The sequence below is a fragment of the Tauraco erythrolophus genome, chromosome 6 (genome assembly GCF_009769465.1).
Source record: "Tauraco erythrolophus isolate bTauEry1 chromosome 6, bTauEry1.pri, whole genome shotgun sequence".
NCBI classification, from domain to species: Eukaryota; Metazoa; Chordata; class Aves; order Musophagiformes; family Musophagidae; genus Tauraco; species Tauraco erythrolophus.
Genome location: NC_141470.1, coordinates 24,048,686 through 24,062,492, shown reverse-complemented (window position 1 = coordinate 24,062,492; position 13,807 = coordinate 24,048,686). Strand labels below are relative to the sequence as shown.

Below are 13,807 nucleotides of genomic sequence, written 5' to 3'. Positions count from 1 at the left end.
AGCTCTCTAAATTACACTGCCTCCCTCCTGCCAGCCCTCCAGCACCAATATTATTTTCTCAAGAACAATAAGCCCAGCAACAAATATATCTCACTTGATAGAAGAGTTATAAATAATACAAATTCTTACATATCCAGATCTTTTGTTTTAATACCCTGTGCTTCAATGAGAAACTCACTAAAATGAGCTATCTTTTCCCAGTCCTGAATTTCAGACCCTGATTTTCATTTAATATCCGCTTGTTTCTTTAAGAATTAATCAGATGGAAAACTTCTATTTGCTCTACTTTTTACAGTTTTTATCTATAATTCATTGCCTCATGTACATAATGCATTGTACTCATGTTATGTCTTCATTCCTATTCTCTCTAGCATAAGCAATCACATTTTCCCCCTTTATTTGACCTCATGGGAGATTTTTTTTTTAGGCTTTTGATCATTCTTATTGTACTCCTCTCCATCATTTCATTTTGTAACATACTTTACAGGTGTATGTTGGATCCACATAGCATATAGGATTCCTTAGAAGACTGTATCATTTATCTACACACAGGGATTGTAATGATTTCCATACTATTCTTTGTTTTACTCCTGTGTTTAATGTAATTTACATCTTAGTTATGAAAGGAACAGAAATCTTCACTGGGCCTTCAAAAATTATTTGCTAAGTTTTTTTCCCAAGCAGTTGTATCTCATTTGAAACCCAGATGTGCAAGCAATTCGAATTTTCTCCTTGAATGCACACTACTTTGCATTAATCAATGTTAGTTGGCCTGCTATGGTTATTTATCTACCATGACTTGGACATCACAAATTGTGTTTGAACCCAATGGTTCATTTTACATATAGCGTGATAAGCAACTAATACTTAAATACAACTCACGAATACACTGACTCTCTAGGTCCTAGTACACTGAAACGCCTTCCGCACCTGGATTAGTTTTTAACCATAATGCTAACTGATCATTTAATCCTAATATTGTTCCCCGTCTCAATCAGTTTTTGATCCAAGACAATATTTTGTCTCTCATTTTGTGAACGCTTAACTTTACTCAAAGCTTTTAGGAAAATTCTAAGTAATATTAAGCAGGTCTTCTTCAAGCACTGCTTTAATGACACAAAGAATTCTGTCAGTTCAACTATCTTTGCAAAAAATGATGTGGTTTGAATTCTACAGTATGTGTTACGTGGGTTTTTTGTTTGATTGTTTTATACAATGCAAAACCATCCCTAGAAATTTCTAACGTTTTGCAAGGCTCAGTAGTAGGGATTTGGGTTTGGTTTGTTTTTTTGTTTGGGTTTTTTTTTTTTAAGCACCACTCTTATTTTCACTACTGGAACATTTCATACAGTCTTAACCTCTTTTCAAACCTAGAATATGCCCTGTTTGGTCCTGTTGACTTCCGCTGCTTATGAGTTTATTTTATACCTCAAGTGTGAAATTTCATCTTAATTTCTGGCTAAGACGATGTCCCAGATAAAGTTTCTTCAATATCCGGTGCTACAAAGACTGCTACACAAGACAATTTCACCTCGTAAATCAAACTTGTGTTCCTCAATTATTTCCTTTTGAGGAGAGGATCAACTAACTGTTTTGCTGGATTTGAATATTCTAAACACTAAAAGATATTTTCTTGTGTATTTCTATACTCTTAGCTGCTTATGCCAGCTCAGTTGTTTCTGTTTATGTACTTCCTAATGCGGATTAATATTAAGCTCTAGCAACTAAAAATAGCACATTGCAAATTGTGTAAGAGCCATTTGGATCATATAACCTCTTAAATATTTTCATTCAGCCAGAGTGGCTCAATACTTACTTTCCAAAAGAGATACACACACAAACTGAAATTTGGCATTGTCTTCTTCAGTAGCATTGACGCCACGTTTAAAGATGTGGCTTCCTCGGTTATTGTGACATTAGGACTTTTAAACTGTTTTCTCACTCTTTCTTTTGGAAAACTCCATGCTAAATTTTTCTGTCCTTTTGTTTAGCAAGTACTTTTCACACCAGAAAAGCAGACATGATCCAAAGTTACCCTTTCAATGAACTGAAAATTTAAAATAGTTATGGAATGGGAAAAACTTACTGGAGCATTCTTCTACAGCATTCTTCATTTTATTTATATGAATACTTTCACACAAACTTTCAGGCCCAAAACAAATACTTCAAGTGTGAAATAAAAGCCATAATCTTGAAGCTTAAATACAGGTTTAAAACAATCGTTGAGTCCAGTTAGTTATACTAGGTAGGTAGTTTATTCAGTCAAATATGCATCCATACCATACCCACCACTGTAACTTTCTTGAGGACAGTATTGGTGACATCTTCTCTCACCAGTCTAAATGCCTCACTACATATCACATCTTGCCTCCATCCTTACATTATCATGGCTACTACATTACTACCAACATCTATCTTCTACAGAAAATAATTTTAAATTCTGTGGGACAATTCAGTAACTGTGAAATTCACACATTTTGGCGTGTCTTTATTTGATTTGCCTCTATCAAAACACTAGGAAAAAAACCATACACGCACACTCTTTAATCTTGGCAAGTGAAAGAACTGTCACCTTAAGAAACTTAGTTCTATAAAAGCAAAAATTCTCAAGTGCTGGAGCACAGTCAGGGCCAGTCAGGAATTATATGTTATGTGATTTCCGGAGACTAGGCATACTCCATATGCATGCTTCAGTTATCCCAAGCTCTTCAGCTGACTGTTCAGACTGGCAGAACTCTTAAGCATCCTTAAAGCCTCACACTTCACACAGCAGTGGAAGGTCATCATCTCTCAGAACTCTCCAGAACTGGGCCCATGTGTAAGACACACATGCTGAGTTTCCACAGTTGTAATCTAAGGTGGGTTTTGAGGATAGTCCTGTCCTTTGCAGGGACATTTGGAAGATGGTAATGTGTTTTTACTGGGAAAGAACATCAGCTTAACACCTAGTGATGGAGACAAAGTCAATTTAACCATTTTCAGTTTTTTTCTTACTGTTTCTTTTCCTGCCTCAAATTTTCCTCCATTTAAGTTTGCATGAAATAAGTAATAAAAAAGCATCCAGAAGAAGGAAATATTTTTCTATTCATTGCTAACAGAAAGAGATGCAACAAATGAAAATCATCAAAAACATTCTTATGGCAAACTCATGTTCCCTGAACTACCTAAAAACACGCAAAAGGCGGTCGGTCTATCTTACAACTTACCCCATGCTTATGGCTGGGAACTCATTTTGAACATAAACAGAATAGGATTTTAAACTCCAGAAGACAATAAAGATACTTCAAAATTTTCTTAGCTAATAATAGTAAACAGACAGCACAGTATTTGTTTGCTTGCTTGGATAAAGATGCAATGATCTTACAAGTGAACTATCTGTAAATTCTTATATGTGCTACTTCCATTAAACCTTGAAAGGAAAAACATGTCTTTGACTAATACCTGCTAAAGTTAAATGAAAAAAGTAGAGACTGAAAGGCTCGATTTCATTCATAATTTTAAATCCTTCAACTGAGGATATTCAACTGTATTTAAACTTCAAAAAGCAGGCACTGATGAGAGAATGTACCTGTGTCCAATACCATCAGAAGGACAAACAAACAAAACCCCAAACCATATCTGTACCCTTATCATGCTGAGGATACAGGGCATAACTCTTGAGATGTGCTAAAGCTTCTAGTTTTCAGCAATCAAAATTCCACTAGTTTCAAGTCACTGGCATCACAAATATTAATCAAGGACTTAAAAGTGCTTTGTTTTGCTGGATTGGGGCCAGAGTACTCAACAAAAGTTACAAAGCCCTCCCATGAGTAACTCTCCTTGTCTGGAATAGGAGCTACCTACAGATCTCAGTGCATCACTAAGAGAATATGATTCTTCATACCTCCCCATCAAATACACGCCTACGCTCCTCCTTTGTGAAATTTTTAAACTGGTTTGCCATGGGTTGCCACTGCGCTCCCTTTATTTTCCAGGCAGAAATGGAAAACGAATAATTCCTCTGAAGGCAACAACTAATGCACTTTATACTAGGTAAAGAAGAGATATAAATGCAGAAATGCAGAGTTCAACTCAGCATTTTAATTCAGAAAGCTTCCCGTTTTACTGCTTGAATTCAAATGAATCACTGGCTTGCTTCTCTTATTTGCTTTCCATGTAGTTTCATATTAAGTAGGATATATATTGCTCACCAGAAGGACAAGAACACACCCTGAAAAACAGAAGTAAAAGTGCGTAGGAGTAAATAATTATATTTCTTTGCATTAGTTTAAACCTTTACATCACCATGCTGCAAACCACATTAAGTTTTAGCACCAGACAGTAAGAATTTGGATCTCCCTGCAGACTGATGCAAAAAAGACATGCCATAGTGCAAACAGAACACTACATATTAGCAGTATACTGTACCACTAACAGCAATGAATTTGTGTGTAGCTTCATTATAGATAGCTGAAGTGGGAAAGAATGTGGTTCAAGCACTAGAATTTTACAGATACTCAGGAAAAAAAGAGGGCAGTTTTGAACTCTTGCAAAAAACCTTATTGTATAGCTTTGAGCAAGTCACAGTCTTCCTGTGCCTCATTTTTTTCCAGGGGTAAACAGGACACAGAGGAATCTTTTGTCATTATGTTTATATAATACTCAACACCATGGTTTCCTAGTGTGCTACTGGAACACGATTAATCATCATAAATGTCCACTTTAGAGGACTAGGAAAGAAAGAAACAAAGGGGTAAAGAAAAAAGTATTGGAACTAAGACATTCCAAGCAGCTCAATTCTGGCTTCCACATAGCCAACAGATGAAGGAGGTTAAATGTTGCTGCACAGTACATGTATGGTAGAAAGAATATCAAAAGTAATGCAAAAAGGAAAACAACTTTTAAGTTACACATTTCCTACACCCTGACCACACAAGCACGTTTTTAGTTCAAAGTTCCTTACAATTAGGTGAATGACTTCAAAGAAATGTTCCTTTTGGGCAAATACATAACATATTCAGAAAACAGCACTACTGGTAACTCGCAAAATAAGTTACTAAACAGAAGTAAAGAAAGAAGCAGAAAGCCTTGCCAGTCTGAAAATCCAGTCTTCTCATATTGTACACATTCAGCCACCACTCAACTTTCATCACTCTTAGCAGTAGACACTGTTTCTGATCTCTCACTTTTCCTTGCCCCTTAACTTCTGATCCCCTGCATTCATCCATATTATCTCAGTCTTTTTGCACTAAAACTAGTTGAGTTTTAGAAAAAAAATTCCTGGTAATATACAACTCAATCATCAGTGGTTAAAAAGAGATTTTCCTAAAACTGCTGACTCCTTTAGAACAGAAAACAGCAAAAAAAAAAAAACAACAAAAGCCCCACAACAAAATCCAAAAGCTACTGCTACGCTGGGGTAAGGATGACTTTCTATAAAGCTGAAATAATCAAGCGTAACAGTTTTGATAACTGACCAAGAGTGGTTAGAATAAAATAATAAACAGACATTTTCTCTGGCCTTTCAGTCAATCATTACACTGCTAGATAACTTTGTTTTTACCTGAGTTTTTACTCAATGAGCATATAGGTTGTCCAAGTTCTTCCTCTCTTCTTCAAGACTATAAAGTGTAATTTTCATTGTAGCACAAGTCTCTCTTTCTCATGAAGATAGCCTTGAAAACGTGAACTTATGTAAACTAGTAGTAAAGTCTGGATGGGATATAATTCAGGCTCCTTGTTCCTAAGCCTTCTGTCAAAGGAGTGAAGAGGTAGCTCATACAATCCTTTCTTCTAATACTGTAATGCAAAATACATCACAAGTGGTGTGTTTTGAATCATAGCTCATATTAGCTTCTCCTCAAATCTCTGCTTTTAGATCTCCTAACTACAGGGAACAGTTGAGCTGGATTAGCAGGAAGTCCTAGGAAAAAATTTCCAAGCCTAGAAACATTAATGACCACATTCAGATGCAAGTTTCATGCAGCTCGGATGGTTTTCAGCTGAACTTTATTTACAGCCACACATGGAATCCTTGAGACAATTTTCAAGAACTGTCTATAATTTCTTATGCAAATTATCTGTGTAATTACTCAACCTTTTTCCTTTTACGTGCTTATAGAATCTAAGCTGTGATGTGCACCACATTAGGTACTGTACACACAACTGCAACAAAAAGATCTCTCTTATTCAGAAACACAAGCTAAGCATTAGCCTTATGGCTGGTGAAAAAAAGGAAGAGGGATTATGCAGCTATGATAGAGATTTGAGGCCAAGTCTCCATCACACAGGAAAAACAGGATCAACACATTTTATTAAAGAAAAAGAACAAATACTTGCACCAATTTTCTCTATTTTTTTTTGTATTTACATACACACAAACAAAGTATATTTAGGGCCAGTGAAACCAGTAGTTTAACTGAAACAGTATCGTGAGACAACAAATACATATTTTTTTAGCACAAAATCCGGAATTGTTTGTAGTAAGCAGTAGTAAGCTACTGTTAACATGAATACTGTTTCATGAAAATAATTGATCTTTGAAAGCATAAGAAAAATCAAGGAATTCAGTCTGTGATGAAATAAAAGCATCTTGTTTTAGAAAAGTTACACTATTTTGATTTTTAAAAAGACTCTTTCAAATCAATTTAATTGCCTTAAAGTAGGAAGTCTAGAAGCTATGATTTTGAATTTAAGGAAATCCCATGTTTGATAAAACTTGTTTAAATTTAAACCTTAGAAATCTGTTCATTAGCCTATTAAACAACTGAGTGACTCATGTACTGAAAAACAGATCACATCATATAAACAACAAAAGAACATTTGTGTCTCAGATTTTCAATCCTATGGGGTTGTAGCCATCATGGTTTAACTGCCTTTCTTTCCTACTTATTGTATCTGCAGCTATTTATATTTCTGTTTCTTTTCCATCCTTTTTCAAAACTTAATACACATCTGTAATGCATGGATTTTGTTTTGCATAAACACAATGCAATACTGCATTTTGGTATGTTGATGTAGGTCTAGGTCATGACTGTATTTTTGTTTTATACTGAGAGAACTATTTATCTATAGTCAGAGATAAAGAATTTAGCATATTTCAGTTTCAGTTATTTCTCCATTATGATTTAGTCTTAACTTCTTTTCAGCAAACCACTAATTTTGTTGTTTTGCTGGAAAAGCAGGAACACATGCAAGGGAAGTCCAACTTGATCAGTAAATCACTGTTTGAATTGGACTTCAAAAGACACTATTGTCTTATACAAGACAATTTTAAACAACTACTTTTGTAAAAGATCATTAAATGTTTATAGGAAACAAGTTCTCAACGCTTTCAGCTCCTTAAGATTCTCTAGTACTGCCCTGTTTACACAGGGAATCCATCAGTACTACAAAGAGAATTCCGAGAGTCTTCACACTCTATCTTGTGCTCAGACGTCCACTATCTGTGAGAAAATATGCTTAGGGTAGTGAGAGTATGGGAAGCATGTTTTGGGACAGTAACCCAAATAGCTATAATGACCTCTCGCAAGGTTAAGCACTCAAAATTGAGGAAATTCCAAACTTCAGGTTGCTCTGGCAACCCTGGGTAAGGAATGAGCAGAAAACGCTGCACACGCGCAATCGACATGCGAGTTGCCATGATTTTCACATACTTTTAAAACACAGATCAAAACTGCACCTGAGCAGTTACGTAAGGTCTTAACTTGAAGGCTACAATATGCATAAGGCCCCTGCAAAACACAGTGCCAAAGAACTGGAATGGTTACTCAAGTGTGCGCAGCTTGTGAGGCCATGTCTTAGATGTTGTTAACAAACCTAAAAGAAAGACTACAGATAGCTGATGTGAAAAACTATGGATTAAATAAATAGAAATACAGTGAGCTGCTACATTTTTTAAGTTTTAAAAGATTTTAAATTGCTATAAATCTGTTATTGCTGGCAACATCTAGGAAATGAATTAATTAGATTTCTGAAGTCGAGTAGCTGAAGCTGTATGTCAGCACCTACAAGCTATAAGAAGTGTTATAAAATAAAGATAAATGTTGGACTACAAATTATAAACCCTAAATATTTGTGTTAGGTTTTATATTTTCCCTTTTAATTTCCAAGATGATTAAAGGTCACTATTTTTACCTTTTTCCCCCTCACAATATTCTTGATGCATAATTTTCTAGAACTGTTATGACAGGAAGTTATATATTTCTCTATCAAAGACCCGATTTCAAGTAATTTATTATTTAATTTCCTTTTTCATATCTCTATTGCTATAAGATCTATGCATAAATATGCTCTAGCGAATCGTTTCAAAAAGCCACTATAGCATCTTGTACAGTACAACTTCACAAATGCTCACCTTAATTAATGCATTGTAGTAACAAGATAAACAAGTGCTGTACATATATTACTTTTGTTCAGAAAATAGCCTAAATTATTGATAGAAAAAAAACAGAAAATAAAACCAAAATACACTAATCGTAACTGAAGCACAGTCTATTAACACAATTACAATTTATTTAGAAAAGACAAGAAAACCTCTGCAGCTGTTGCTGTTCAATTACTCTGATCTATAATGAAAGAAATTGTTCATTATTTAAATCATTCTGTTTCTCTCATCATTATTTCAGCTATAGTCTGTGTCAATTCAGTGCTCTAAAATGAAATTCTACAAAGATTTCTGTATTAAAAACTATACACCTTTACTACAGAAACTAAATTTTGAATTTGAAAATACTGTGAACCTTGAATAGGACATAAGGGATAAAAATATAAAGCCATCTGGAAGCATACAAATTGAAAAGATAAAATAGAAGCTATTCTCTAGTCATTCTACACAGCTACAAGAGGCTTGTACTGCCCATCAGCTGTACTTCAAAGAAGACCCACCCACCCCTCCCCAACACACACCACAAAAAATAGGATTAAGTGCTCTCTGTCTGGTCTGGACAATTTCAATCTCTTACGAAGCCGAACAGAGTTGTCTATCTTCTTCACTTAAAGTGCTGTGAGGCTAGTCCTCACCTTCTGAATGAATCCAGGGATGACGTATATGACTATTCATGGGTAAAGGACAAGGTCACTAGGAAATATTTTGCTTTCCTATTACTTACATAGGAACTCAGTGAAAACCTTATTCCACAAAACCTAAAATTCACTCAAAAGGGTTCCAATGAGAGTGTTACTATTTTTTGTCCACGCCCGCACTTCTAATCCAAGTTTTAATCACTTACCTAGAGGTGATTTAGTAATCTAACACATCCAGGAACATAGTGTAGCTCTGGAACTTGAAGTCTATTATTTTCATAGTAAAATTATGAAGAGGCAGAACAATAAAAGAAAAAAAAGAAGGAGGAAAATCCACAAAAGCCTCACAAACAGGCCTTCCTTCGAATTCTGGCAAATAGATTCCACGAGGAAAATATATTAAACTTGAATTAAAATTTTGTTCCTCTTAAGCATAGTTTCCTCTTAAGGTCCCTTTTCCAGCAAGGGTGTGGGAAGTGGTTGGGTTTGTAACACACAGCCAAAGCAATGAACTGAACACAAGCGTTCTGCCACCTCAAGAGAAGGGAGTTTAAACATGCATACTTCTTGGACAACTTCTTGACAAACTTTTTAATTATTTATATTTTTTGATCTTTCAGTACTAATACTGAAAGATCAGTACACACCCATGTGATAACACATTTAACTTTCTCATTATTTTTCAGTAAGCAATAATTGCAGGAGCTCTGGTTAAAGGAAACTCAATAATTACACTGATTACTTGATGAATATGACTCTGGAGCTGCAGCAGACTGTAATATTGTGACAGGATTTTTTTAGATCTTACAATTATGGTCATTATTCACAAAAGGAAATGATGGATTTCCAGATTGCTGACAGAGAGAAACAAGTGATATAAAATTACAAGTAAAATAAAAATTATTTTAATTCATTAGGATATATTACAAAGAAAACATAATCAAAATCTATAGTCCTATAAAGAAACACATTTTAGTCAATGGGCACAAGCTGAATAGAAGGGAAAGTAATGACTTGGTCAAACCTCAGAGGGAAGCAATGCCAGAGTCATGCACCTCAAATAAAAAATGTGTAGATGGATCTAACATAAGGGCGCTTTCTTTAGAGGAAGCCTCTGTTTGGAGTGCAAGTCATTCTAGCAAATGGATAAGTCATGTTCATTGACAATCACATTAGCCCTTTTTGCTATTTTAGTCAAATAAGGCTAATCATTCAGCACGCCTAATTTATATAGCTATGAGGGCGGGTTATCAGTACAGATGTACTGAAGCATAAAAGACATGGGAACACTGACCTATCTGTCAAATTTGATCAAGCCCAATGAAATTCAATTTGTTAATCTTGCTTCAAAATCCTACCCTCATGCACTCTAAACACTAATACATTTTGCATTGCACTGAGATGCACAGTCTACAGTGAGACTTTTTATTTGGATTAATCACAATCCTGTATGGGCTATGTTAACATTTGGAGTGAGGGATATGACTTTTAAAATTAGAACGCTGAAAGTAGGACTGCAAATCTGTAATATGTATTTGCATGCCCAGTTCTTACCTTAAAGGACAAGATCACAATCTAATATTTTAATAATAATTACAGCTAAGAAAAGAAATCAGGACAGTTTTCTCATTGAACAGAGAGAATGCTGGTTTTGCATGTGTGTATACACATCTACTCAAGCTCCAAAAATTAACCAATGCAAATCATAAATCTCTGGACTTCTCAGTCCTCTAAAATAGTGATTAATGCTCATTTTGTCCCAAAAAAAAAGTTTTCTGAGGCCAAGAGAAGATCATAGCTCTGCTAGCACCCAATCAGGCTTCATTCTAAAGGAAACATCTTTTCATCACATATGTGAGTTTCCAACAGTCATGAAGTTTAGCCTTAGTCTTTGAATCCAGTGCTGCCTAGAGATATCCACAGAACCCAGATACAGTGAAGGGAAATCGCACAGGCTCTGAACAATTGTTTTTTTTGCTGTTTCCAGTGTACTCTAAGAGCAACTACATTTGCACAGATGATTTGTCCAATATTTGCATAATACGTTATTAACCTGCAGTTAGAAGACTCGCAGTCCTGGTTCATTTCACAACAGTCCTCCATGCCTCCTTCAGGAGGATTTTCCTATTTTATTTGTTCCCTTGCCATACAGGACGAGCACATTCCTGTTTTCCAGTCCCAGCCCAAATTGCACACAGAAGCTCACTGGATTGAATTAGAGAGAATCAAGCTTGAATAATTACTACGTTCATCAATTTGAGACAAATTGGGATAATAACTGTATCCAAGTATAGGCTCCAGCAGATACAGTTGGTCCTTCAATCATACCAGAATATTCCAGAAACAGCTCTGGAACACACAGAAAATTCGCTAGAGAAGAATAACCAGAACAGATTTAACTCAACCTGTCTTAAAATGTCTTATCTATTTCTAGTAGTAAAAAATAATAAATAAGTAATAAGGTAAACAACCTTCCCACTCAATTGAGCTTAAAATAAGGAATAAAGCAACATGATTTTTTATTGGTACAGGTAGATAAAATTCTGAAATCACATGGGAAGTATTCAATTAATATTGATGAGACTTGACAGATGCATTGTCTGGGAAATATCTTAATATCTTAGCGATATGGTTTAATGGGGATTAGGGACGGTTGGACTCGATGATCTCTAAGGTCTTTTCCAACCTAGAAATCTATGAATCTATGAATCTATGAATATCTTGGGTCTTTTCCCATTAGATATCTTTATATAAGCCTGTTTTCCATATTATAGTGAGTATCAGTGGACATTAGACTAAAAATGTAAGTAATGTGAAGTCATAAAGTCAAGTCTCTTGAAGAGGTTGCAAATTTGCTCATGACCTATCCATGCACTGTGGAAACAAACTCTACATACCACTAGCATGTCTGAATCTTTACGTTTTAGAGCTTGGGCAACAGCAGCACTACAAAAAAACTGTGAATGTCCGCTGATTCACACAGAATATTTCTTCCATCATTTGTTTTGCTTCTCTGTACCACTGTGTCCACCGTCCTGGCAACTAAGTGAAGGGGGTAAAAGCAATGTTGTTTGGAAGCCTAGAACAATTTAATTCTATTGCTTATTTATCAAGGTTAAACCCTAAAACGTTATAGGCACAATCTGAAAAAGAAGAGTAGAAAAGGAAAAGTATATTAAGCCAAAAAAATCAAACCTGGCTTCCAACCTCAGTTATTTTTCTAGCATGAAAGAAGAAATATATGATTTTCCTAGGCAGCCATAAATTTTCATTTAATCAGTTATGCCACATATTACAAGGCTATCTTTCCATACCACGGAAAAAATACTCAACACTAAACACCTATTGTCTTACCCAGAACTAGCCTCACAACAACCATTTTTTATAGCTTCCATTCATGGAAATGTTACTGAGTAGCAATGTTATCCTCTCACTAGAAAAACTACACATATGGTTTCCTGACTAACATGCCTCTAAGTCGAGAAAACTTCTTTGAAGCTAATATGAAATGGCATCTTCAAGTAAAACTGAATTTTATTCTAAACGAAGCATTGCAGTGCTCAGATAATCAAGGTGATACGTCTATTTGTTGAATACGTGGTCTTTTATTACTCATAACAGGAGATACTGGATGATTTAAGATATGTTGGAAGCATGATCTGTTAACAGGAAAGACTGAAGCAGATGAAATCCTACGGAATGAAAAACCTGAAAATCCTCAAAGTCATGACAAGTTTTCTAACCCTTTCCATCAAAAGAAAACATACCGTGAAGCTCTGACAACTCCTGGAAGAAAATAAATGTCTAATCTGAAAATCAATTCAAAAAAATACGTCTATTTTTCTTTTCCTTGATTTTTCTGAAGAATGGAATCACCAGTGCATCCATGATAACACCAATGTGTGCTGAGCTATGTATAAATCGTCACGAAAGAGAGATACTGAGTTAAAGTTTCCAGGTGTGTGCAGGTGATTTACGAGCACAGGTTCCATAGCATAATTAAAGGAACACGGGCTTCTATGTTACTGTGGCTCTTTTATAGCATTAGCCAGGATCATAAACCAAGGTTTGCAATGGCTAAGATATTATTTAAATTCCCTAGTTTATGAATTATGGTTTGAGATTTGCTTTTCTTGTTCTTTCTTTTTATATCTGAGGGAAGTGCAATGCTTCCCTGAGCATTTGAAGCTCCATTTTAGTCTATGGATAGAAAGCTTTACTATTAAGTGCGGGAAGGAGAGCAAGAAGAAGCACAACTGCAGCAACAAGAAGCTGATGTCATCTTCTTCATGATTATGGGGGAAAAAAATGCACAGTATAGGTGTCACTATATAAATTTTTAAAGCTTTAGTGAATGCTTTCCTGTTGTGCACAAGTGAGATCATAGCCCTACCCAGATACTTCTTTTAGGAGCTCATACTGAATGGTGTGTGAGCACAAACCCCAAGGCTACTGAGTCCTAACCACAAAAATCAACTTCTCTTCTTGCATGCTGTAATGTTGTGAGAAAATTTTTATTTGCCTTACCATGAGAGCACCAAAAGACAGTAAATTCTGTCTTGCATCATATGCGTTTCTAGTGGACAGGTGTTTGAAAAGAAATTCCTAGCTCCACTCTTGGATATAAATTTCAACAAAAAGATATGCATTCTAACTCATTAGGCCATGAAGGCAATTAATAGCTAAGTTATTTTAAATATATACATCATAAATAAAGAAAATTATGTATATTTTATTATATATATATTTATGTGTATCGGTATGTGTGTGTAAAATACAGATATATAGTATCCAGCTAAATGGA

The 13,807-nt window shown here is 35.2% G+C and overlaps 1 protein-coding gene across 2 annotated transcripts in view; it reads right to left on the bottom strand.

Annotated features, from left to right (window-relative positions):
- PPFIBP2 (PPFIB scaffold protein 2) overlaps window positions 1-13,807 on the bottom strand; it is an 85,553-nt gene that overhangs the window by 71,328 nt on the left and 418 nt on the right. The window lies entirely within an intron of this gene.